This window comes from Leopardus geoffroyi, chromosome C2 (assembly GCF_018350155.1).
Source record: "Leopardus geoffroyi isolate Oge1 chromosome C2, O.geoffroyi_Oge1_pat1.0, whole genome shotgun sequence".
Taxonomy (NCBI): Eukaryota; Metazoa; Chordata; class Mammalia; order Carnivora; family Felidae; genus Leopardus; species Leopardus geoffroyi.
Genome location: NC_059333.1, coordinates 8,792,694 through 8,819,157, shown reverse-complemented (window position 1 = coordinate 8,819,157; position 26,464 = coordinate 8,792,694). Strand labels below are relative to the sequence as shown.

At 44.7% G+C, this 26,464-nt stretch overlaps 1 protein-coding gene across 7 annotated transcripts in view; it reads right to left on the bottom strand.

Annotated features, from left to right (window-relative positions):
* Positions 1-26,464, bottom strand: part of HLCS (holocarboxylase synthetase) — a 239,755-nt gene that overhangs the window by 15,571 nt on the left and 197,720 nt on the right. The gene's annotated exons all lie outside the window — the stretch shown is intronic.

Genomic DNA, 26,464 nt, shown 5'->3' with positions numbered 1-26,464 from the left:
CTGATTATTCAGAAAACCAATATGGTGGCAATAAAGCCGTTTAAAAGATACACTATCCCCTGAGAACTAATTATGTTTTAACTATAGTAAATAAATCTACACCTTCTGAGAACTCCGGAGAACCTTGGATCATTTTAGGCTTGAGTTCTGCTTTTAAAATGGTTTCATTTAAAAGAATACAAACTTCCCTTTGGGGATAGGTAGAAAAGTGCCTTATATCTCCACCAAATGAGTCAATATTAACCTTTTTTTTCCCCCAGAAAAGGAAAGGAGGAAAAAAAAAAAAAAATCCCTCACACTGAGAATTTCCTCCCAGCCACTTTCTACATATTTTAACTCTGCGTGCGGAAGACTTTCCTCTGCATTCCCAGGAGTTGCTGACCAGGTACCGAGTGGGCAAGGCTCACGGTAGAATTTATTAAACCAAGCAAAAATCAGGTTTGCCCACTGCGGGTGCAGCTGCTGGCTCTGTGAAGTACTTTCGGGAGAGGGAAGAGGTGAGAGGAGGGATGATGGAGAGACGGTATTTGTATGAAGTTTCCAATAATAGTTTCCAAGGTTCCATAGCACCCTGCTCCCCAGGTGCTGAGGAGAAAGGGCCCTGAAGAAAGACCACGATCGGGGCTCAGGGAAGGGGGTGGGCCTCCACAGATGGTAAGAGAAGAAACACACTTAAAAGTGTAGAGAAACGGCACAGTGTCTCTCTGTGCACCATGGCCGGCAGACTTTGGCATTGATGCGCACGGACCCCAGTAGCAAGGGGCCCGGAAAACCCCTTTTCCTTGCTAAGAAGAGCCTGGCCACACCGGGTGGGGGCCGGCTGGTCTGACAGGCACAGGGCACTCCCAGAGAGCAGGCCGCCTGCGTCAACGTGCCAAGCCCACCTTCCATCTTACATGAAACACAGCTCCAGAAGTATTTCTCTTGGACACCATGAATAACCCATTGAGACCAACTGTTCCTATGCAATGTTGGGCTCCAAGAATAAAGCGTCCTTTTCTTGGGTCGGACCAGCGGAAAACAGAGAAGGGATCTCTGTCCATGCAGGGAGGTAACACTGTCTTCTCAGAACTTCACGCTTTCCAGAAAGTTCCGGCAACCCCTCACCTGGGCTCCAAAGGCCACGGGTTCTGGTGGCCGTGGGGGGCAGCTAATAACCTTTTCTAGGGGAGTAGGCAGGGGGGATGATTTAGCACGTTGTGAGCAGACCGCAAAAGCTCTCTCAATGGCAGGCAATCTAGGATGTTCTTTAAATAAACATGTAGACAGAACACGGTCCTGTCGATAGCCAGTGCTGGTGATGGTGGAATTAGGCGAGGGGGTGGGGGAGGTTTAGAAACCAAACACAGACTTCTAGAACAAAGAGAAATGATTAAGGGAACATATGCACTCAACTGCTGGAGGTTTGGCAGCAGTTAACAGGGCATATTGATGAGAAGACGGAGTTTGTGCAGCTGAAGGCCAGGAGGAAATTCTGCAAGAGGGAGACAACGAGGGAAGGAGGTAATACGCGGTCTGAGACAACCAGGGGCCGCCAGATTTATTTGTGCTATCTGAGATAACTCTGGGGGCCAAACCACACGGCTTACGGTCAACAAAGAAGCATTTATGAACTTCGCAAATTTTGCATTTCAGAAAATGAAGCCGCTAGGGTTTGCTTTAGCAGAAAGGAGGTACCATAAATGCATTTCCATCCTGAGTTGATGATGTTCTCACAAAAGGAAACAGAAAAAGAAAGACAAAAAAAAAAAAAAAAGGATGAGGTTACATAATGATTATGCCCCCGCTGCTGTATATTTTCTGTCCTTGTTTGTGAAGGCTGTGGAATAAAAGGTTTCTGTGAGTGGTAGCTGAATGCACTCACTTCGGTACTGACAGGGCATGCCGGAAAAGTGCTCTGTTTTTCTACTCTTCTCTGGAGTCTCCAACATCCAGACCTCAAAAGGTCACTTTGCAAATGTGACCACTTCGGTTCCTAAGGACATCACAGCACCTCATGGGTGCTCGGCCAACGGAAACGTCCCGAATTTCACCGTTGGAATAAAGCTTCAATAATTAAGACTGATCTAGAGGACAGGCCGGTATGAACCTGTGTGAAAATCCTTAAGGAATAAAAATTAAATTAAATTCAGACCCATTCAATCCATTTTGGGGATTCAAACCTAAGGAAACTGTCAGTCCACATTCACCAAGAGCTATACAACTGTGGGAATAGCCCATGTGTTCAATAGGGAAATGCTGAGTACACTGTGGTACATGAAGTCAATGGAATAACTCCCACTAAATAGGGTGGTTATGAAGAGTATGTGGCAACACGAAAGAAATGCTTGCAACACGCTGCTAAATAAAAAAGCAGTATACAGGGGCGCCTGGGTGGCTCAGTCAGTTAAGCCTCTGACTCTTGATTTCGGCTCAGGTCATGATCCCATGGTTTGTGAGGCTGAGCCCCATGTCGGACTTTGTGCTCACAACACAGAGTTTTCTTGTGATTCTCTTCTCCCTCTCTCTCTGCCGCTCCCCAGCTTGAGCACACGCTTACCCACTTGCTCTCTCTCTCTCTCTCAAAATAAATAAAAACTTTAAAAAGCAGTATACAAAAACCTACATATACTTTTATTCCAACTATGTAAAATTCATAGAAAACGGAGTGAGATTTATTCAGGCTTTATTACTTATTAGGCGTTATAGGATGATTTTTTATTTTAAAACTTTCCTTTAAGATGACTGGTTACCTTTAAAAATTATGCTGAAATTTGGCGCACTTGGGTGGCTCAATTGGTTAAGCATCTGACTTAGACTCAGGTTATGATCTCACTGCTTGTGGGTTCGAGCCCCACGTCAGGCTCTGCACTGACAGCTCAGAGCCTGGAGCCTGATTTGGATTCTGTGTTTCCCTCTCTCTCTGCCCCTCCCCCGCTCATGCTCTGTCACTCTCTCTCAAGAATAAACATTAAAAAAAGTATGCTGAAAAATTCTGGCAAAAAAAGCATGGCTTTTATGTTTAGATATAATATTTGTAATTAATTCTTCATCAGTATTTCCAAGAAAAGAACTAAAAGATCTGCTTTAAAATTAAATAAGACAGAGTTATCTACAGCACCCGTTTTATTATGAGCAAAAGCTTATTTGATAGTATTAAGAAGTAGAAATTCTTAAAACCAGTCTGTTCATAAGCAATCAGCCTTAAAAACTTTATGCTTTCTGACCTGGTGACTGTCCTTCTAGGTATAAATCCTAAGGAGTATTCAGACAGAGAAACAAAATAATTCAGGGGCACAACTATTCATCACAGCTTTACAATGTGAAAATCAGAAACAATATGAACAGTCTATGAATAAAGGAATGAAAAAAATCATAGCATCCTCACATGAAAACCTATCATGTAGCCATCTGTGATACACGCAAATGTCCACTGGACTCCTTCAGGTGATTAAATTATGACGCAAAACCCTATATACAGCATTATTCTAAAAGATGTTCTAAAAAACCCTTTTTAAAATTGTTAAGAAATATACCACAATATTAGCTCTGGTTATTTTGAGGAGTGTATTCATTTAAAAAAAAATACAGAAAAATGCAGAGCAGAAAATAAGTCCCTCTTCTCATTAAAAGTGCATATTCTCCTAGACTTCCCCCCCTTTTAAACAAATACACATAGATATATTTTACAAAATAGGTTTTCTGATGATTGGAGAAATTCCTGACTGGAACTATTAAAAGGATGTTGCGGATGTATAGTTATGGACATCTTATTGATGCCTTATTTGACTGATACCTTACTGATATTTTAATCTTACAGACAATAAAAAGGGAATGAGTGAAAACAGCACGTGTGATCCCCTTCTATGTAAGCTGTCCATTCCTGTGTGCATTTAGAGAAAAATACAGGACACACATCAACAGCGGCTGTTACCTCCAGAAGGTGGAGGTGGAACCAATACATGGTGATGTTAACTCCTCCATGCTGTCTCATGTGGTCTCTGGGTGGTAAGATTTCACGTGGTTTTGAATTCCTTCTTTATACTTCTCTGAATTTTCCAGTGTTTCTGCACTGGGAGCGCATTCATTGTACAATCAGGAAAAAATGCCATTTAAAAGAAGATTTATTGAAACTCAACTTTGCTTCCTTAGGTGAAGCATGCATCCGCCAGCTCACTAGCTGGGGAGCACTCTCTTCCTTTCCAGAGATGGTAGACTGCCAACTGACTGAGCGGTAGCAGGCTCCCTGTAAGGATCCCCCATAACTCGAACGCTGCACGTATGGCTGTGCCGGTCCCTTGCCGTCCTTCCCTGGGAAGCATGTGCCCCGTGCAACGGGCAGGCTGAGTCTGCCTCCTGTCCCTGCACAGATTGCCGCTGGGCTCGGGAGGTGGCATGCGTGTGGCCACCGGCATCTTCGGAGCATGGGGGGCCTTCATCAACTCTTGCTCCTGGTGCACATGCTGTGTCTTTTCTTTGATGTCTTCCCCCTGGTATTCTCAGTTCTGACCCCTCCCTTTACTTGGCTTTCGGAAACACACATTCTCAGATAGTCCCCCTCCCGTTTTCTATACGTAAAAAATAACCCAATTATGGGGTAGGGATGAGGCAGGGGGAGGAGGACCCAGGAAGCCAGACATTCATTCAGTCACCATTTCTGATTTTTAAAAGCTTTACTGGAAGAGATACTCCCACTACGCACAACCCTGCGGACGTCTGCATAGTTCAAAGGAAACAGCGCTAAACTTCACTTCAGAAACTTAAAAAAAAAATTTTTTTTAACGTATTACATTGCAAACACCAACCATTAGTTCAGGAAGACTTTTTTTTAAGTTAAAAAGCTAAAATATCAAGATATTTTCATTTTGAAAAAGTCTGACTCTAGGAGTCAATTTTCTTAATTTTTTTTAAAGTTGTCTTCAATGTAAGAACACGCATTTTTTTTTTTAATTTTTTTTTTCAACTTTTTTATTTATTTTTTTGGGACAGAGAGAGACAGAGCATGAACGGGGGGAGGGGCAGAGAGAGAGGGAGACAGAGAATCGGAAACAGCCTCCAGGCTCTGAGCCATCAGCCCAGAGCCTGACGCGGGGCTCGAACTCACGGACCGCGAGATCGTGACCTGGCTGAAGTCGGACGCTTAACCGACTGCGCCACCCAGGCGCCCCAGAACACGCATTTTTTAAAAAATTTTTAAATGTTCTTATTTATTGTTGAGAGAGAGGGACAAACAGAGCACGAGCTGGGGAGGGGCAGAGAGAGAGGGAGACACAGAATCTGAAGCAGGCTCCAGGCTCTGAGTGGTCAGCACAGAGCCCGACTCGGGGCTCAAATTCACAAACTGCAAGATCATGACCTGAGCTGAAGTCAGACGCTTAACCTACTAAGCCACCCAGGTGCCCGCTTTTTTTTTTTTTTTTTTAAGAAAAACTGCTTAACTATTTTTTTTTTTAACAACAACACATGGAGTAAGGGGTCAGCCTAGAGGGCTCTGTGATGCCTGGGGACACACTGGTGACTTCTGAACAAGTGGCTAGGCATGTGGGTGCAAAGCTGAGATTGACAGTCCCAAAGATGCACAGTGCCATCCAGGAACTGGGGCGAGGGGTGGCTACTGCTCCTGGCAGGACAGGAAAGGCAAGGTTCCTGAGGAAACTCTGAAAACACCACAGTGCAGCAGAGTCAGACCAAGGGAATCAGATCAAGATTCAAATTCAAATCCCAGTGTTGACAGAACTAACCATCAAGTGAGGGGCTTCGTCTCTCTAAATCTCTCCAGTCACCCAGGAAATCTGGTTAGGGTAGGAAGGAGACAGAACACACGTGGTGGTTTGACACTGGGTGGGTATTTAAATAGAGCACTTCCTCTTTGTTGCATGGATCCTACAGCTTCCTACTGTCCCATGACCCCCTCTTGGGGATCAAGAGGGCGGTCAGGGAGAGGGAGGACCAGTGGAGTGAGAGTGTGTGTGTGTGTGTGTGTGTGTGTGTGTGTGCGCGCGTGTGTTTAAAGTTTATTTATTTATTTTGACAGAGAGAGGAAGCGGCGGGGGCGAGGGGAGAGAATCCCAAGCAGATTCTCAGTGCACAACCGACTGAGCCACCCAGACTCCCCAAATGTGTGTTTTAGCACTCCTCAAAAATTCTAGATAATGCCTCTCCTCTGTACCTCTCACCCCCTCTCCCGCTTCTATCTACAAAGCACTAACATCTAAACATAGGGCTACAAAGCATTTAGATTAACACCAGTAACTGGAGTTGCAAAATATTCCCTTTTAGATCTTGGGTCTCTGAACCCACTTAGCAAAGCTATAAACTGTTGGGTGAACTAACTATTTGGTTGACTGTTTTTGTTTTTTTTTTTTTTAATTTTTTTTTTCAACGTTTATTTTTGGGACAGAGAGAGACAGAGCACGAACGGGGAAGGGGCAGAGAGAGAGGGAGACACAGAATCGGAAACAGGCTCCAGGCTCTGAGCCATCAGCCCAGAGCCTGACGCAGGGCTCGAACTCACAGACTGCGAGATCGTGACCTGGCTGAAGTCGGACGCTTAACCGACTGCGCCACCCAGGTGCCCCTTTGGTTGACTTTTTAAAGGCAGCACTTTCTTCAGGTTATTATTACTCGTGAATAATTTCAGCCACTCATGCACACAGGCACACAACAGTTTTATTAACATATTTTCATTACCTTCTGGCTTTGACATTTAAAGCTATAACAACCTGTTCTCAGTCAACCCCTAGAATACTGTAAGTAAACTTTACATTATATACCCTTTTCTCTCTTTCAGTGTATAACTGGATGAGTATTTTAATTATAGGTGAAATGGGAATTTGGACTGTTCAAGAACACCACGTCGCAACCCCCCTCCAGTGCTCCCCAGAAGCAGAAGCCCCACCTGTACCTCTGTTGAAGGATGCTGTGGGTCAGACCCTCTCCTGGAAATGCTGTTTAATTTCTGTATCTCCTAACATAACCACCACTCATAGGTTTCCGGCTAATCTTCCCCATCTCCAACGTCATAATAGCATCTACGCTACTGCTAAATCACTTCATTGTTCACAGGGAAGGGGTCCTGTGGATTCAGCTTTCAGAACGAGGCACCTGTCTAGTTAGACCAAGATTTATTGCTGTTGGCCCGTATTATTCAATCAAGATGAACAAAAACCACGGTTTCTCACCCATGACACTGTAACATAAATAATGGATGTCTGGGCATCACCTCCTTCCACTTTAGACCAGTGCAGTTACAGAATTTGCAGATGGACAACCAGGCTTGTGTAGATGGAGATCGTCATGGCACCCACTGCGACCTCTATGACCATGTCTCAACGGTGGTCCTGATCCTAGCTCCTCACCTTCTGGATGTGAGCCTTTGCTGTACAACCACACACGGGCACTCAGACCACGTGCTAAGCCCCTCCGCTACAGGTCACCAGATTATAGGATCTCAACCCATGGCTCAAGCCAATCAGAGTCCATCATCTGTGGCTGAAGGTGGGGGGCTCCTCAGGGAGCATGTCCACAGCCATTACCATGAGTCATCTACCCCAACAGAGGGCCTTCTGCTGCGGGACGTGGCTGCTGTTTCAGAAGACAGGCGCTGACGCATCTTGACCACATGGTGAGCAGACATCTGGGAACCGTTTCCCTGCAGGCACTGGGTAGACTTTCAACTTGTCCAGAACTGATGCCGAATTTTTATGCTATGAGTGGCACTTCACACGCAGTATCTCATCTAAGCTTCACAAGTCAGACAAAGATACGGTGTTGGAAAAGTGAAACCATTTCTGTAGGGCCACAGAGCCAGCAGGTCAGGAACTCAAATCAAGTTCTGGCTGGTTCTAAGGCTCATGCTATTTTGCTTTTGTTTTGAACCTTTCTCTTTGAAATAATATCAGACTAGCAGAAAAGCTGCAGGACAGTAGGAGGAACTCCTACATGACTTTCACCCAGCACCCAGATTTCCTAAATGTTAGCTTTTTAAGCACAGAGGCTGTTCCATCTGTCTTTCCGTCCATAATTTTTTCCCTGAATTACGTGCAAGTTGCAGTCATAACATCTCTTTATTTCTCTGTATGTCAGTGTATCTTTCCTAAAAATCAAGGATTTTATGTAATCAGAGTACGATGATCAAACTTGGGAATTTAATATTCTGATACAATACTATTATCTAATCTGGGGGTCAGCAAACTCCTGTGAAAAGCCAGATAGTAAATATTTTAGTCTTTGGGAGCCACTGGGTTTCTGTTGCAACTGTTCAACTCTGCTATCCAGGCACAAAAAGCAGGTGTAGACAACCTGTAAATAAGTTAAGTGTGGCTTACTTATTTCAACGCAACTTTATAGACACAGAAATTTAACTTTCATATACTGCTCATGCATCACAATATAGTATTTAAAAAAAAGCCGTAGACTTTATTTTTTGAGCAGCTGGGGGTTTACAGAAAACTAAGCAGAATGTACAGAATTCCCTTAGGCACCTTCACTCGCTGCACTTGCTTCCTTATTACTACCACCTTGTCTTAGTGTAGTATGGTCGTTAAAACAGATGAACCAACACTGATACATTATTATTAACTAAAGGCCACAGTTTTAAATATTTTTTGAGAGAGACAGAGAAAGAGAGTGAGAGAGCACATGCATAAGCAGGGGATGGGTAGAGGGAGAGAGAGAGAATCTTAAGCAGGCTCCACACTCAGTGGAGATCATGACCTGAGCCAAAATCAAGAGTCAAACGCTGACTGACTGAGCCACTTAGGTGTCCCTAAAGGCCACAGTTTAATATTAAGTTCACTCTCTGTACTGTACAGTTTTATAGGTTTGGACAAATGCATAATGCCCTCTGTCCACCATTACAGTACCATACAGAATAGCTTCACTGCCCTAAGAATCCTTTGCACCCCACCTATTCATCCCTCCTTTCCTCCTCCCAACCCTGGCAATCACTGATCTTTTTATTGCCTCTACCATTTTGCCTTTTCCAGAATGTCATATAGATTTTATTCATTTAATTGTTTTTTCCCAATCATTTAAAACTGTGCAAAACCATTCTGAGCTCTCAAGTGGTACAGAAAACTGGCAGCAAGCCAGATTTGGCCTGAGGACCGTAGTCTGCCAACTCCTGATCTCATCTACAGAATTTATTCAAATTTTACCCACTGTGCTAACAATGACCTTGGCAGTAAAGCATGGTCTTCTTTCTGGTTTAGGGTAAATCCAGATCATTTGTTGCATTTCGTTACCATGTCTCCTTGGCTACCTTCAATTGGGTTCAGTTCTTTGGTCTCACTTTGTCTTTCATGATCTAGACGTTTTTGAAGAGTGGAAGAAAGACATTACAGTTATTTTGTAAAACGTCTCTTGATTCAGATGATCTGAAATCTCCTCACAATGAGATTCAGGCCAGCACTTGGGGGCAGGAACAGAGTTCTTAGTGAGGCTGTGTCCTTCTTGGTGCACCACATCAGGAGGCACATGGAATCACCTTGTCCCAGTGTTGGTGAGTTAACTCTAATCCACTTGGTTAAGCGGTGTGTGCCAGGTTTTCCATGTAAAGTTACTGTTTTTCCACTGTTAGTTAATAAGTATTTGTGGGGAGATAAATATCTTGTTTCTTATCAGATTTAACCTACTGGTTTCAGCATCTGTGGATGAAACTCGCTTGAATAGATTGATTATTTGGTTGCCAAATAATGATTTTCTGATTCCACATGTACTTGATGGGATGCTATTATAAGGAAGAGGTTTTTTTTTGTCTCCCCACTTATTTGTTTGTTTGTTTGTTTATTTATTTATTTATTTATATCAGAATGGATTTGTAGATTCATATTTTATTTAACACACTACATATTTTCCTATCACTATTTACTCTGATGTTCGAATTACCCCAGATTTGGCAAGTGGCAGCTCCTTCAGGCTGGCTCCTGTGTCCTACTGACACGTCCCTGTCATCTTTCAGCATTTCCTTACTTTCTGTCATAAGATGAGGTTCCAGGCTCACTTTCTCAGTCTTAGCCCTGGAATCAGCCTTTTCTCCATGGAGCTCTGGTTCCTTTTAGCAAAAAATGACATTTATAAAACAGATCTGGGTATGAGGAAATAGCTAGAAAGTGTGTTTCCTTCCTTCCTCCCCTCCTCCCATCTCATCCATCCATCCATCTATCTGACCATCCACCTACCCATCCACCCATCCATCCATTCAAACATCCATCCATCCATCCATCCATCTTAAAAACCATTGAAGTCCACTGAAAACCCGAATTCCAATTCAACACCACAAGGTCCATTCTGTTTTCCCCCTTTCTATATTTGTAACTTCCTTCTCCAATAAGGAGAAATCTGGCTCCCATTATCTCAAATATATTTACTTATTTGCTCAATACTGTAACACACAGAAAGTGGTTTCAGAACTGCTGACCCATGCTACTGTGAAAAACAAACTTACTAACTAGCCTTCACTATTTATCTATAGTTCTTTTTTGTCTTTAGCCTGAGGGTATATAGTCAAATATTGTGTTTAAACATTCCCTGGGCTTGTTCTCTGTTGCTTTCACTATAGTGTGGTTGTTATTCATCTGAAATGAGGTTAGGTTTAATTGTACTTATGTATCCTATTATGGGCCCCTTCCTCCAATCTTTGTTTCTTATTTTTTTAACTCGGTTCCAAGAATCAGAATTATATAGAGACGTATACTGAGAAGTGTCCCACTCCCCGACTCACCTCATCTACCTGGATCTCTCCTAACTCCTTTCTGTAAATAACAATTCAACTAACGTCACTAGTTTCTGGTTTATTCTTCCCATGTTTCCTTCTGCACAAATAAACTGATGCATGCATATTTTCTGCCCCCCCCCCCATTCCCTTTTAGAAAGTTACCATTTTGTAGATACTTCTTTGCCCTTTTTTTTCTTCCACTTACTATAACCAGGAAATATGCTTTCTAAGTTCACAGAGCTTTTCTTCATTCTTTTCTAAACTGAGGGGCACACTACTGTGTGGATGTAGCATCGCTTATTCAACCACTCTCTTACAAACAGGCATTTAGGTTGTCTCCAAAAGACAGTATAACGAATACCCTTGTTCTCACGTATTTTTGTGTTGTTTAAGTGTATCTTCACGATAAGTTCCTAGGAGTGGGATGCTAGATCATAAGGAAAATGCACATGTAGCTTTGTTAGATGCTGCCAGACTCCCCTGCATTACTAACGAACCAGCCACAGATTGCATACCTGTTCCCTCACAGCCTCACCAGTATAGTATGATGTCCCATGCTTTCATTTTGGCCAGGTGAGATGGCTTTCAGTGTAGTTGTAATTTGCATGTCTCTTACACATGAGGTTTCCATATGTTTAAGAGCCATATATATATAGTGTATGTAAACTACCTGTTCATATCTTTCACCTATTTTTTTAAAGTTTTATAGGGGCGCCTGGGTGGCGCAGTCGGTTGAGCGTCCGACTTCAGCCAGGTCACGATCTCACGGTCCGTGAGTTTGAGCCCCGCGTCAGGCTCTGAGCTGATGGCTCAGAGCCTGGAGCCTGTTTCCGATTCTGTGTCTCCCTCTCTCTCTGCCCCTCCCCCGTTCATGCCCTGTCTCTCTCTGTCCCAAAAATAAATAAACGTTGAAAAAAAAAATTTTTTTTAAAGTTTTATTTACTTATTTTTGAGGAGGGGAGGGACAGAGAGAGAGAGAGAGAGGGAATATCCCAAGTAGTCTCTGTGCTGACAGCGGGGCTCAACATGGGGCTCCATCCCAGGAACCTTGATATCATGACCTGAGCCAAAATCAAGAGTTGGATGCTTAACCAACTGAACCACCCAGGCGCCCTGTCTTTTGCCTATTTTTAAGAGTTCATTATATATCAGGGAATAATAGTGCTTTATCTATGGCATCTTACCAATATTCTCTACCACTTTGTTATCTTTTAATTTTGTTTATGGTGTTTTTTTACCATGGAAAACTGTTTGATTTTTTTATATCTATGTAGTAGTCAGCTATATCAACCTTTTACTGCCTCTTGCTTTTGTGTCTTCTGAGCCTTTCCCTACACCCAAATTCTATAGGAACTCATCCATTTGTGTCTAATATTTGTAAGATTTCACTTTAAGTTGAGATCCCTGACCCATCTGGAGTTTATTTTTATGTATGGTGACAGGGATGGGTCTGATTTTATCTTTTTCCCCAAATATCTATCAAATTGTCTCAGGATCATTTTTGTTAAAAAAAAATCTATCTTTGGGGGCACCTAGGTGGCTCAGTCAGTTAAGCATTCAACTCTTGATTTTGGTTCAGGTCATGATCTCACGGTTCATGAGATCAAGCCCCATGCTGGGCTCTACACTGACAACGTGGAGCCTGCTTGGGATTCTCTCTCTCTCCCTCTCAAAAAAAACAAAAAAAACAAAAAAAAAAAGTCCTTTTTGGGGCGCCTGGGTGGCTCAGTCGGTTGAGCATCCGACTTCGGCTCAGGTCACGATCTTGTGGTTTGTGGATTCCAGTCCCGCGTGGGGCTCTGTGCTGACAGCTCAGGGCCTGGAGCCTGCTCTGGATTCTGTCTCCCTCTCTCTCTGCCCCTCCTCTGCTCATGCTCTGTCTCTCTCTCAAAAATAAATAAACACTTAAAAAAAGTCTTTCTTTGGCCTAGGAATTTGAGAGGTCACCTTTATCATAGACCATTTTTCTATACCTAGTTGGGTCTATTTCTGGACTTTCTATTCCATTCTGCTGGTCTCTCCATTTATTCATGTGCCAGTATCACACTGTTTTAATCACAGAGGCTTTATAGCATGTTTTAAAATCTAGCAAGGCTAGTAGCACTTTATGGTTTTTCTTTATCATTGTTTTCCTATTACTGCATACGTTTCTAAATGAACATTAGCATCTACTTGTCTAGCTTAATGGGTAAAAACATGGTATTTTTAGTACAAGTGCATTAAATTTATAAATTAACTTGGGGAGAACTGATACTTCATGATGTCAAATTGTCCTATCAATAGGCAATGTCTTACCTTTTTTCCAGATTACTTTTGTGTATTTCAAGCATGTTTTAAAGTTATCTCATGTAAATTTTACACATTTTTAAGCTCACTAATTATTTTATCTTGTTTGTTGCTATTGTAATGGCATACCTATCCTTCGCCAATTATTGTTTGCACATACAAAGACTAGCGATTTCTGCATGCTAATTTTATATCTTGTTCTGTCATTGAAATCTTTTATTGTGTGAGTTAAAGAATTATTGATTCTCTAAGCCTTCCCAGGCATACTATAATAACATCTGCAAACAGACATAGCTTTTCTTTCTTTTCAATTATGCCTCTAATTGACGTCTGTTGTCTACTTGGATTGACTAATACCTTTAGTACTACGTTAAGTACAAGTAGAGATAGTATTCTTGCCTTGTTTCTGTCCTTAGTGGAACCCTCAGTTTTTAGGGTTCCCCCACTAAAGAAGACACTATCTTTAGTACTCAAACACACATACAATCATATTAAGAAAATACCCATTAATTCCCATTTGGGAATGTATTTATCAAGACAGGATGCTGAGTTTTATGAAACGCTTTTTCAGCATCTATGGAGATAACAATATGCTTTTTCTCCTTCACTCTACTGACACATTAATGAACAAATATATCTATAAATATATCAATTTATTTTTTTCCAGTATTGAACCAACCTTGCATTCCTGGAAAAGATACTTAATCATGGGATATTACTTTCTTAACGTAGTGTTGGATTCTGTCTTGTTAATATTTATTATGTCTGTATCGATGCTCAGAAGTGATACTGGTCTGTAATTTTTTGTGTTGTCTTTAACAGATTTAACTAGCAACATTTACTCCATTAAAGAGATTCTGAATTTTTTTCTTAAATTTCTCTACTGGAGTCCTGCCTATCAACAAGACTAAACAGTTTTGGCTAATGACCCTATAGAACAATTCCTAGGGAAGCCTTTTCTATTTGTTCTTGAAATGGCTTTAGTACTTCTAGTCTGCATCAAATCTCTTTGCACCTGTAGCTCTGTGTGGGTCATTTGCAACACGTGGGGATCAAGGCAATGAGTCCCATTAACATGGACTAGGTTAAGGAATTTAAGCCTACGAACCTTGAACGGAGGCTTTCACCTCACCCTGGTCAGGCTAGACAGACACTGGACTTTCTCAGGAAGGTACAGACCAGGTCTGGTAGAGATCAGCCAGAATGACCAAGTCCCCTGACATTCCACAGAGCATTCCTCATGTGTAACGAGCCAGAGGTCAAAAAGGAAACCATTTTGAGACTGTCAATCATCTCCATTAGAAACTTTAGAAAAAACTGAGATCCTATTTAGATGTTTTGTGCTATACTTTTCACTCGATTTTAACAGATGACTCCGTCTTTGCTAGAAACCACCAAACTCAACAAATGTGGGATCTGCCCAGAGAATCAAGGTCATAGAATCAAAGTCGCCTCTACAGCTCGGTCTTCTAACAAAGTTGCACATGGAACCACCTGCAGAGTTAAAACAAAACAAAACAAAACAAATAGATGCTAAGGCTTCATCTTAGATGCATCAAATCCCAATCTCCAGGGCCAAAGCTTGGGTATGCTCTAGGTAATCAGGATGCAGCTGGTCCAAAGCCTGGTGTCCTGAAACCAGTGCACCAAAAGGTATTTCTCAATGACTTTAAAAAACAAAAAACAAAAACAAAAACAAAAAACCCAACTGTGTTTCTTGAAAAATCCCCAGAGCTACAACATAAAAGACTCCCCTCTCTCCTCTGGCCATCACAACTAGTGAAATAAAGTACTGCATTCTTTTTCTACCCTCTGAGATAACACAAAAACATGCCCACAATGAAGAGGTTTTATCTTCTAGAGCTAAGGTGGTGATTCACAGTTGAGGACAAGGGGCCAGGGTAAAGGCATAAGGGATTGGCAGTCAGACAGAAAGTGTGCACCAGAGAGCGCCACTGTATACAAGGCTGTGAACTGAAAATGTCTGAGTTCCTTGTTAGTGTTCTGTTCCCCTAGACTGGCATCATTCACGGTCACCAGATGTCAGGCCTGACTAGTTTTCAGCTCCACCAAGCATGTTAAGGGCTCGGTCAGCCAGTCTCTCTCTCTCCCTCCCTCTCTCTCACCCATGCACTCTAGAGCCTACCTCATTCTGACAGGCTTCCAACAGTAAGTACACCAGCCAACACAGCACCATTTTCCCACTGACCTCAAGAATTTCTCCAAGGCCTCGTAAGCAAATTGATTAACAAGTCACATATCTTCAACCACAGGTAAAGAATGGGATCTTCAGGTCCTCAGAAAGTACAACAAGATTACCGCATTATCCAATGGTCCCATTTCCCGAGCACCCAACCGTGCTCTTGGGCCCTTAGTATGGGCGATTTTTCTCACTTAAACACTCCCGTGATGGTCATCACCATGTGGTCTCATTTCATTCGCGAGGAAGTGGAGGCTGCCCAGGTTAACGGCCTGGTGAGGTCCCAGAACAGTTAACCAGGTTTGCTTGGCTCAGAGGCCCACTCCCTGAGTCACTACCAAAAAATCTCTTCTACTATCAAAACAAAATCTGAAGGTGGAAATGCCACCGGTCTCTTAACACGTGCTTTCTAGTTGTATAACTTTGATGGTCCTGGGGGTTGTAAGTTTTTCTGGAAAGTTATGAAAATGTACATCCAGAGTGTAACATCAGAATGGGGTTCTTGGCATTGTTAAGAACTGAAATAGAGCTACCACGCTTGTGCCACAGTTCATTAGCTCGGCCTTGCCTGTCTGAGTAGGTGTTTTCCCTACTCTGTATGCATTCTTGTTTCAAAAATGCCAGTCTCTCTTCACCAATGTACATAAAAACTCAAATAGTTTCTCCACCTACAGAGCCAAGGGGCTGTTGAAACAGCTGGGCAGACAAAGCAACATGAAGGTAATGAATTTCTTCCTCTAGAAAGTGAGGCTTCACCCTGCCACTCGGGCCCTCGTTGGGCCCCTTTTTCCACCCCAATGCCATCGCTGCTTCAAAGATAATCATGAGCAAGAATTTCCTGCCCCTGCCAGCTGGCCTCAAAAACACTGCTTCTTTCACCACCTTGCTGCCCTGAGTATCACCCTTCCTCTTTCCCTCTGGTGGCTCAGGCCTCTCTCCAGAGCCCTCCTTGCTCCCCACCCTGCCAGAGATCAAGCAACATGCCCCAGCTCGTTCCACGAGGAAGCTTAGCACCGGCTTAACTCTTCATTCACTGGGACAAGGGGCCTCTTTCTTTAATGCACGGCTTTGCTCCATGATATGCTGGGTTTACGGCCCCCATGAACTAAACCTGGTTCAGAATTCAATTCTAGAACAGATTTTTGTTCAAATGGTTATTTTCCAACCACCCCCTCTCCCCAATTCCACTTTCTACCCAACTCTGTTGGCCCCTTGAGGCCGGCTTCTGGGGAGGCTCTGCGCTGGCAGGCCATGTAATATCCTGTTCTCTTGCTGAATTCCTTTATTGTTGCAGCGAATTTTACCGTCGATTCTCTAAGATTTCCCAGGCATGCTATCGCATCGGCTGCAAACAGAGACAGCTTCACTTCCTTTTCAATTTGTACACCTCTATTTGACTTCACTTGTCTACCCAAAGTGGCTAATAAATCCCTAGGATGATGTTAAGTAGAAGTGGAGACAGTGGGCTTCCTGGTCTTCATGGAAATACTCTTCAGGTGTCCTCATGAAATGAGACGTAGGCTTTAGGATTCAAAGGATCTCACTCACTCTCTCCCAACACCGGGCCTCGGCCTCTCCTCTCACAGATCTTCCCACGGGCTCTGGAAAATACTGTTTCAGGCCCCGAGTAGCACGGGGTTCCCTGTGTGGCTGGTCTCTGGAAACACCCTCAACCCGGGGAGGGTCCTGTCACCTTGTCCTTCCCTCTGTCAGTCTCCCCACATCTCAGCTGGGTAACATCTGTCTCCCTGATGACTGCAGGTAGCGACCATGAGCCCAGCACAGCAGGAGGTACAGTCTCCTTGACCTTATTTCAACAAGACACTCGTGCATGGAGAGGAGAATGAACAGAAAGGAAAAGTCAGCTTTTCCTGGGGTTTCCTGGAAATCTTCTCTCCGGATAACTACCTCATCCTGCCTTCAACTGCCCCTTTAAAAAGAAAGTGCTTCCCGTTTGTTAATTTTAGAGCGTTTTTAACCACGCTTTTATTTTGCTTGACATTTTATAATCAATCTTCTGTATATGTTTATATATGCTTTTCTATTTAAACTTTTTTTTTTTTAAATCTAAAAAACATAGTACCATACCGCCAAAGGTGTCAGGAAACACGCTCAAAATAAGGACGGGCTCCAAAGACCGCCCTGCCAACAAAATGCCAGTAAAATCTGAAACCCGGGTTCAGACACACTGGGAACGTTCCAAAATTTAAAACTTAAAGAACTTCTTTATTCCAGTAAATCAGCTTCCCTGTGAATACCATCAAAATCCTAGGCTTTAATGAGTGAGGGAATATCAGAGGAAGGGGTGGAGAAGGAAAGGATTTGGACAAGTACGAAATTTAATTTAAAAACTATTATGAGAAGTTTAATTTCCCCCTCCCCCAACCAAATACATAAATCTTTTCCATGCATTTTGTTTCATTTTTCTTAAACAACAACAACAACAACAACAACAACTTTAAAGGCATCCTGAACCATCAGAAACAATGACAGGGTAAGTCAATGGAGTGGAGTTTTTAATAACAAATATTTATTTACTGGGTTCCTAATACTTGAAATGCCACTTTAGATATATGGAGGAATGCAAAAGAATCTTAAGTGAAGTTGCATTTCTCGCTGAATGTATAATCAAACTGGGGAGAAAAGACTTCACCGGGAAGGATAACCAGTGACATGAGGCGGTGTGGACCACCTACGAGGGAAGGACAACACGAGGGGCCAGAGTTCAAGGGGAGACGGCTGGCTTCGTGGCGGGGGCAGGTCAAAGCGCGTCAAACCCAGATTGCACTTAAAGATGTGAACACGTGTAGGAAATAAGCTCGCCTTTGTAGGTAATAATTTCATATGCACAGCTCTGGCTTCAGCCATGGCCCAAAGCTGGAACTTATCAAGGCCACGAAGTACTGAACAAATTGCAAGAATATACACTTAGATTTTTCAGCTGGCTGTGTGTGTGTGTGTGTGCACGCGCACGCGGGCACACGGGCGTGTGTACATGCTGGTTTGCCTAGGACACCGTCACCTCCACTCCAAGTCCTGGTATAACTCAGTCTGGGATGCTCTTCCAAAAGTGCCCCCTGGGGAGCGGTGGGATAAGGCGCCACTTTAATCTTACACGGAAACTGGCAATTAAGCGCCAGTCTCTTGGGGAGTTCTGGGCAGTTGGGACTCCAGCCACCACCGAACAGCACTTGATGTGTCCCCGTCGAGGGGCAGCTGGTGCAGGATCCTCTGTCACACCCCGCGTCACAGAAAACCTGGTGCAGGTGCTTTGCTGGGGGCACTCATGGGGGTCACCTGTCTATGCTGAGCCCCAGGCTCCTCACAGATAAGCCCAGACCCTTCCCTATAACCCTCCAATAATAAATGTGTCACACTGCACAGGTACCCTGAGCAGAGCCCCGGGCACACTGTGGGCATTCAGCTAACGTCGGATCCCTCCCGCTGTCAAGCTGACACGATGGGAGGGAGAGAAGGCTCCTTGGCAGCATCTCTTCTAGGAGAAGGGGCAGCTCCTATGTTCTGGGCCATTTTACAATAGGCCACATGTCACCCTTGTCTGAGGTGCTCAGGATATTCTGGAGAAAGAGGAATCATCTTGTCTTCCCGTGGTTAGATTAAAAGGCCCCATGACAGGGCATCTGGGTGGCTCAGTTGGTTGAGCACCAGACTTCGACTCAGGTCATGATCTCACAGTTTGTGGGTTCGAGCCCCCATCGGGCTCTGTGCTGACAGCTTGGAGCCTGGAGCCTGTTTCAGATTCTGTGTCTCCCTCTCTGTCCCTCCCCTGCTCACGCTCTGTCTCTCTCTCTCTCTCTCTCTCTCTCAAAAATAAGTAAAACATTAAAATTTTTTAAAAAGAAATCAAGGAAAGGCCTGTGAAAACACCTGATGAAGCTGTCTGCCAGGTGGTAAACACACAGTTCACCTGTGCTGGTGAGCAAGCTGGGGGCTGCCCTTGGTCTCTGTCCTTGGCCCATCCACGGTTCGGGGTTTGGGGGGTGGGGGGCCGACAGGACTCCTTGGGCAAATGCCACTGCCTTGTGCTTCTTTTTTGCTTTCATCCCTTGCTTGGCTCAGTTCTGATCACAGGAAGATTCTGTTTTTATTTTGCTAGATTCACCCAATTCCCTCAAGCCCCCAGTAAACTCCTGGGTGACCACTCCCCAGAAAAGTCAAAACTGTGGCGCTTCCTGGAGACCGTGATATTTGTCTTCCTGCTGCTGTACCGTGCACACCCGTCTGCACCCACGCTCCAGGCTTCGAGAAGCATCCAGCAGCACATCCCCCAAGGAACACGCAGAAGGGGTAGAACTGAGGGCATGCTGAGCTCACGATGGGTTGGGCCCGCCTGTCACGCACTCGACACAGCACAGCCACCCTGTGTCCACAGAGGGGGCCGAGTGGCTTCTCCTGCAGAACCCAAGGACGGACACACCTCTCGACCTACTGCTAAACCGGGTCCCAGCAAATGACCCTCATAAAGCCAAGAACAGTAAACGGAGCTTAACGTTCTAATGAAATCGACATTGCTGGGTGTGCTTTCACAAAATGAAACTGCCTGGAACTTCTCATAATGCTTTTTACGATAAGCATTAAAATGCAAAGGGGAAAGATGGGAGTTCCTGCTACAGACTCTGGTCTGTAATGGGGGTGGGGGCAGAGGCCTGAGGGGCGGGGTCTGGAAGAGAGGTGTGTGCACTGCATTACAGCGGGAGATTATTATATAAAATGAGTGTGTTATTAAAAGGATCCTAAAGTCATAAAAAGTCAAAGGAATTTTTAGCGAGGATGAATAACTTCTTTGGTCAAAATGAATAACCTGTATTATAATGCTCTGCTGCACAGGGGAGTCCCGAAAGCAGTCACCCCATTTCCTATAGACGGGGGTGCAGCCCTGTGACAGAGATCTTCAATCGCCAGTAGTTGGATTTCGTTGTTTTTGTACAGCACTTTAATTCTGGAAAGATCAGGAACAAAATCTTTAAGAAAGTTGGTCTGAGAGAACCCTACCGGTTAGCAAATGAGTGCCTCGGTTATCCTGTTAGGAAAAGTCAACAGAAAGACCCATCCCCACAGCCACACAAGCCACCTGACAACATTTGTTCTTACTTCTCAAACACTACGCACCACGTCATCCATTTAATACCACAGACAGAATGAAATCACTGGGTCAGATAGATGACTGTAGTCTGATACGGTGAAGGAAAAAAAAATGTTTTTCATGCAGTTCTACTTCTTTCAAATGCATTCAATTAATTAAAAATATGCTGCAGTATGACTTTGGGCTTGAACTCCTCAAGTAGTTTAAACAATTTCCCTACAGTTTTGTCTGTGCCCATAAACCAAGGAAATTCCAATTTAATCTCCGACTGGATAATCATAAATTCTAAATTAGTGGAGGCTCAATAACATTTTCCTTTACCGTGGTCAGGAGGATGTAGGATATTTAATTTATGAAAGTACGCCACAGATAGTTTGGAAAACAGAAATAAAAGATACAATCATCCAAACACAACATAACCACTTCTCCACATTTCCTGGTCCTTTTTCAGATGTCTGTTTTAAGATTTTAATCTAACAACTTATTTTAACCTACTTTTTAATTGATCTGAGCATTGCTTTATATTGTTAGTCTTTCTGTTGATGGGTAATATCCCACCCAGTGACTATATACAACGTGTTTCATAAGTACGAGTTTCCCGAAGGATATTCCCATATATTTTCCCATGTGTTTCTTGTGTAGATTACGACAAAGCAGGGTTACTGGATCAAAGAGTAGGAACTTCTCATGATCCCTAATGCCCACTACCAAAATGCTTTTCAAAAGATTGTTCCCACTTACACTCCCATCAAGGTTTAAACTTGGTTTAAGAGTACCTATTTCGTTATATCCTTGCCTATCTTGGACAGTATCACTAAAAAAAAATCCATGTTTTTGCTCGTTTGTTTTTTGGCTAATTTAGTGGGTGACAAGCATGTTCAGTGAATTATGAAGGGTTGTGAAGTAGGGTTCCATGATGTTATTTCAGCTCCTATATTCCAGAGTAAAGGCATAAAAATAATCACAAAGACATATTCTGTATTTGGCTCCCATTCTAAGAGTCTTATGTTTCTGCTCATCTGCAGAGAAAGGTCCAGAAGGCAGCAGGAATGCTCCAATCTGGTCTGTCAAGACTCAGACAGCAAGGGGGGCTGTCTGCACTGGAAGGCAGGCCTGGCTATGCTAGATTACTGTTCTGGCAGGGCATCGTTTCATTCAGCCTGCAGAGCACTTTAGTTTCCGGAAGCAGGAGATGGCAGAATTCTGGTGTTCTGTCCATTTAGAAAAACTATGAAGTCGGCAGAATTTTCTTCTGTTGTTTTGTTCACACCATCATTGCCTGTCTGTGCTGATTTGGTACTGATGTGGCTTCTGGTGCTTGCTTGCTTGCTTGCTTGCTTGATTTATTTATTTATTTATTTATTAAAAAAAACTTTTTTAAGCTTTATTTATTTTTGAAAGATTGAGAGAGACAGAGCATGAGCAGGGGAGGGGCGGGGGGAGGGGCGGGGCGTGGAGAGACACAGAATCCGAAGCAGATTCCAGGCTCCGAGCTGTCAGCACAGAGCCTGACTCGGGGCTTGAACTCACGAACCACAAGATCATGACCTGAGCCAAAGTCGCACGCTCAACCCACCTGAGCCACCCAGGCGTCTCACTTCTGATGCTTTTTAAAGCAAAGATTTCAGGTGCTGGACAATGTGCTTTGTAAACAGAATAAAATGAAACAACTAAGGTGCGCCTTTGTTTTGAGGTTTGAGCTTGCTTATACTTACAGTGGGTTATTAAATATGCCTTATCAAAGATCTTCTGGAATATAAATCGTAATAGAAAAGATTCTGCACAGGGGGAAAAATAGCAGTGCGTGTATCTAAAACAAAATGGACACGCATCTTGCTGGGCCCTGGGTAACCCTAAAAAACACTCTCCATCATAAAAAATATTTCCAACATATAGTAAGCAAAAACAATGGCGTAAGGAGCCTCCATTGGCACAATCATTGTCAACAACCAAAAAGCCCTTTAATACACGCAGACTGGAAGGAGGCGCCCCACCCTCCCGGGGTCCCTGCCCTGCATCCAGCCTTCCCAGAAGCCAGTGACTCTGCGAGGCAGCTTTTAGCATTTTCGAGAAGCAGCACCGTCAGCTGCCAAATTCCTGCTGGGTCGGCCAAGAGGTATGAACCAAAAATGAAAAAACACGAAGGATTTGTTTTTTAAAAGCAATACATCAAACATAAAAAGAGCTCTTTTGTATGAATTTTTGGTGTGGGAGCCAGAGGAGAGAAAATCATTCTCCCTCCCGGGAGGAAGAGGCTTGACCTCACCTGTAACTTTTCTCTTCCAGTGTGGGTTTTTCTCACCCCATTAAACGTAACCTACTCGAGGTGGGTTTGTACCACGTGAGAGAAATAGAGAGTGATAGGAAAAATGCCCAAGGGCAGCTGCCACCAGCCGAGAGCGCCCTGGAAGGCAGGTCCTCACCAATCACATAAGCAGGGGGCCAGGGCCACATAAGTAGGGGGTCACATAAGCGGGGGAGGGCCACAGGGCCACGTGGAATGCGGTCATTTCAAAGAGGCCCGTCTGCTAGACACACAAGGACACAAGGATCATGCTTCTGCGGCTTCAGAAACCTTGTGCACAACATCCCCGCACCCCCAAAACGCCACCACTCTTTGCAAAGGGAAAGGAAAGAGGAAGGGAGGAAAAAAAAGGGGGGGGGTGGTTAGAGAAACCAGGTTAGAATGGGTGTCCTCCCACCACCTAAAAAGCAAGGGCTGGTTGGGATGGCACGAGCAAGTTTCACACTGTGAGCCCCCCAGGAAAAGCAGCGGAATGCAACCAGTGTTCTGGAACGGCACGGGCCAGCCACAGAAACAGGAGCACGAACACAGGAAAACCCAGCCGGGGAAGCACTGCCCGTCAAGGCACTCGGGACTTTGCTGCACAGGACAGGAAAAGACAATCTCAGTACCGCGTCCCTAAATCCCCATCCCATTAACCAGGTGCCAATAGTGAAGCCTACAACAGGACCCCAGTTAAATCACCTGGCGGCTGCTCAACAGGCTCCCAGCGCTAATCCCTGGGGACAGGCAGCCTTTTCTTCGGTCACACGGCAGGAGAACGAGCTCACTTTGGCATTTGTGTGACCAGGGACAGCTGCCATCTGCCTACAAACCATCCACTGTAGACGGGTCGGAGCAGAAGCATCGGGCAGAACCGTGTGAAGCGTGGCTGAGCCTCCGCTGTTTCAGGTCTGCAAAAATGGCATTTTCCAGTGACTCACACTAAGGAGGAGGAGAATCGCCATCAGCTGATTTGGTGACGTCAGCCCCTGAGTGAACTGCTGCTTGTGATTCCGTTTAACCCTTGGGACAGTGCTCCTAGGTGGGGATCTTCAACCCCATTTGTGGAGCAGGCAACTTAAGTGACTGACCCAGGACCACACAGCTAATAAGTGACAAGTCCGGTACCCACCACAGGTAACTGTTCCCAAACAATGAAGCCAGCAGCCAACGTCGCATCTCAGAACCGCAGAGCTATTAGGACGGGTGGCGCGCCTGGACCTGAGGCCGGAGGAAGGTGCAGGGAGGCTCTGGGGAAGGAAGGTTGTGCCATCCATTCCCTATGGGAATGACGGAGACCCAAGCGCCATCTCCACCTGAACTATGACGGCCAGCCTGCTGGTTTGGTTTCACTTCCCTTTTATTTACTTGTGAAATCACATGGTACCACGTCCATTGTGGGAACCGCCTCTGAGATGATCCAGAACATGAGTCTGCTTAACCACACCAGACAGACGGACGGACGTGGAGGGAAACTGGCAATTCCTCTCCATTCCCTCTTGCTGAGCTTTGCACTTGCTTCCCAATCTCACGGACATGTTCACGGTTGGACTTGAGGCCCCTAACGTACTTTATCACCGATGAAATGACCTCAGGTAGTTTCTACAAAGAGAAGAAACCCTCGCTTTCTTGAGACAAAAAGTTAAGGCTCTTGAGATCTTTAGTAGCCCTTCTAATGTCCCGTTCATTTCTGGATGCTTTCTTAGTACAAGCACATTACTCTAGACCCCTGCTTCTCCCAAGAGCTTGAAGGACATGCAGAGACTTGTGCCCACAGGACGACTCATGAAAACAAAGGGTAACAGGGTATGTTCTTACCAATGCATCAGCTTTATTCTATGAAGCAAAAATGCTAGTAAGCTGACAGATTAAAATATCACTTTTAAGTTAAAAAAATATGCACCAGGATTATGGAGTAGAAATATATACAGAGCAGGTAAATATGTAAGGCGGCAATATGGTGAAAACAAAACAGAGTAAAGGGGATGAAGAGGGACGAGGGATGGGTGTCAACTGCGTGAGGAATGGTCAGGAAGGGCCCGTCTGGTAAGACATCTGTTCAGGGAGAACAAGGAAGCAAGAGAATATGCCGTGAAGGTATGTATCTGAGAGAGGAATGTTCCAGGCAGTGGAAACAGCACGGCCAAAGGCCCTAAAGTGGGTATGGGGAAGAGCAAGGTATGTTGTGAATGTGTGTAGGGGTGTAGGGGGCAGGGACGGCTATAGGAATGTGGGTTGGGGGGGGCAAGTTTAGGGCTTTGAAGGTCTGGATTCTAGATTTGATACTAAATGAAATAAGCAATGCTGAGCCATTCTAAGCAGAAGGACGGTATAGTGTGACTTCTTAAAAAAGATGCACCTGGCTGCTGTACAAGAAACAGCCTAGGTGGGGGAGGGGTCAGTATTCTAGGTATTTCGAAAGTGGGGCCAATGGGATTTGATGATAGGTTGAGTTCCTGAAAGAAAAAAGAGAGAGAGAGGAAAGGAGGAGAGAAGGAGGGAGGGAGGGAGGGAGGAAGAAAGGAAGGAAGGAGGGAGGGAAGAGGGAAGGAGGAGGGAAGAAGGAGGGAAGGAAGGGAAGAGAAAGGAGGGAAGGAAGGAAGGAAAGGAAGGAAGGAAGGAAGGAAGGAAGAGGGAAGGAGGAGGGAAGGAAAGAGGGAAGGAAGGGAGGAGGGAGGAGGAAGGAGGGAAGGAAGGGAAGAGGAAGGAGGGAAGGAAGGAAAGGAAGGAAGGAAGAGGGAAGGAGGAGGGAAGGAAAGAGGGAAGGAAGGGAGGAGGGAGGAGGAAGGAGGGAAGGAAGGAAAGGAAACGAAAGGAAAGGGAGAAGGAAGAAAGAAGGAAAGAAGGAAGGAGGGAAGGAAGGAAGGAAGAGAGAAGGAGGGAAGGAACGGAAGAGGAAGGAAGAAAGGGAGGAAAGAAAGAAGGAAGGAAGGAAGGAAGGAAGGAAGGAAGGAAGGAAGGAAGGAAGAGGGAAGGAGGAAGGAGGGAAGGAAGGGAAGAGGAAGGAGGGAAGGAAGGAAGGGAAGGAAGGAAGGAAGGAAGGAAGGAAGGAAGAGGGAAGGAGGAAGGAGGGAAGGAAGGGAAGAGGAAGGAGGGAAGGAAGGAAGGGAAGGAAGGAAGGAAGGAAGGAAGGAAGGAAGGAAGGAAGGAAGGAAGAGGGAAGGAGGAGGGAAGAAAAGAGGGAAGGAAGGGAGGAGGGAGGAGGAAGGAGGGAAGGAAGGAAAGGAAACGAAAGGAAAGGGAGAAGGAAGAAAGAAGGAAAGAAGGAAGGAGGGAAGGAAGGAAGAGGGAAGGAGGGAAGGAAGGGAAGAGGAAGGAAGAAAGGGAGGAAAGAAGGAAGGAAGGAGGGAAGGAGGAAGGAGGGAAGGAAGGGAAGAGGAAGGAGGGAAGGAAGGAAGAGGGAAGGAGGAGGGAAGGAAAGAGGGAAGGAAGGGAGGAGGAAGGAGGGAAGGAAGGAAAGGAAACGAAAGGAAAGGGAGAAGGAAGAAAGAAGGAAAGAAGGAAGGAGGGAAGGAAGGAAGAGGGAAGGAGGGAAGGAAGGGAAGAGGAAGGAAGAAAGGGAGGAAAGAAGGAAGGAAGGAAGGAAGGAAGGAAGGAAGGAAGGAAGGAAGGAAGGAAGAGGGAAGGAGGAAGGAGGGAAGGAAGGGAGGAGGAAGGAGGGAAGGAAGGAAGGAAGGAAGGAAGGAAGAGGGAAGGAGGAGGGAAGGAAAGAGGGAAGGAAGGGAGGAGGGAGGAGGAAGGAGGGAAGGAAGGAAAGGAAACGAAAGGAAAGGGAGAAGGAAGAAAGAAGGAAAGAAGGAAGGAGGGAAGGAAGGAAGAGGGAAGGAGGGAAGGAAGGGAAGAGGAAGGAAGAAAGGGAGGAAAGAAGGAAGAAAGGAAGGAAGGAAGGAA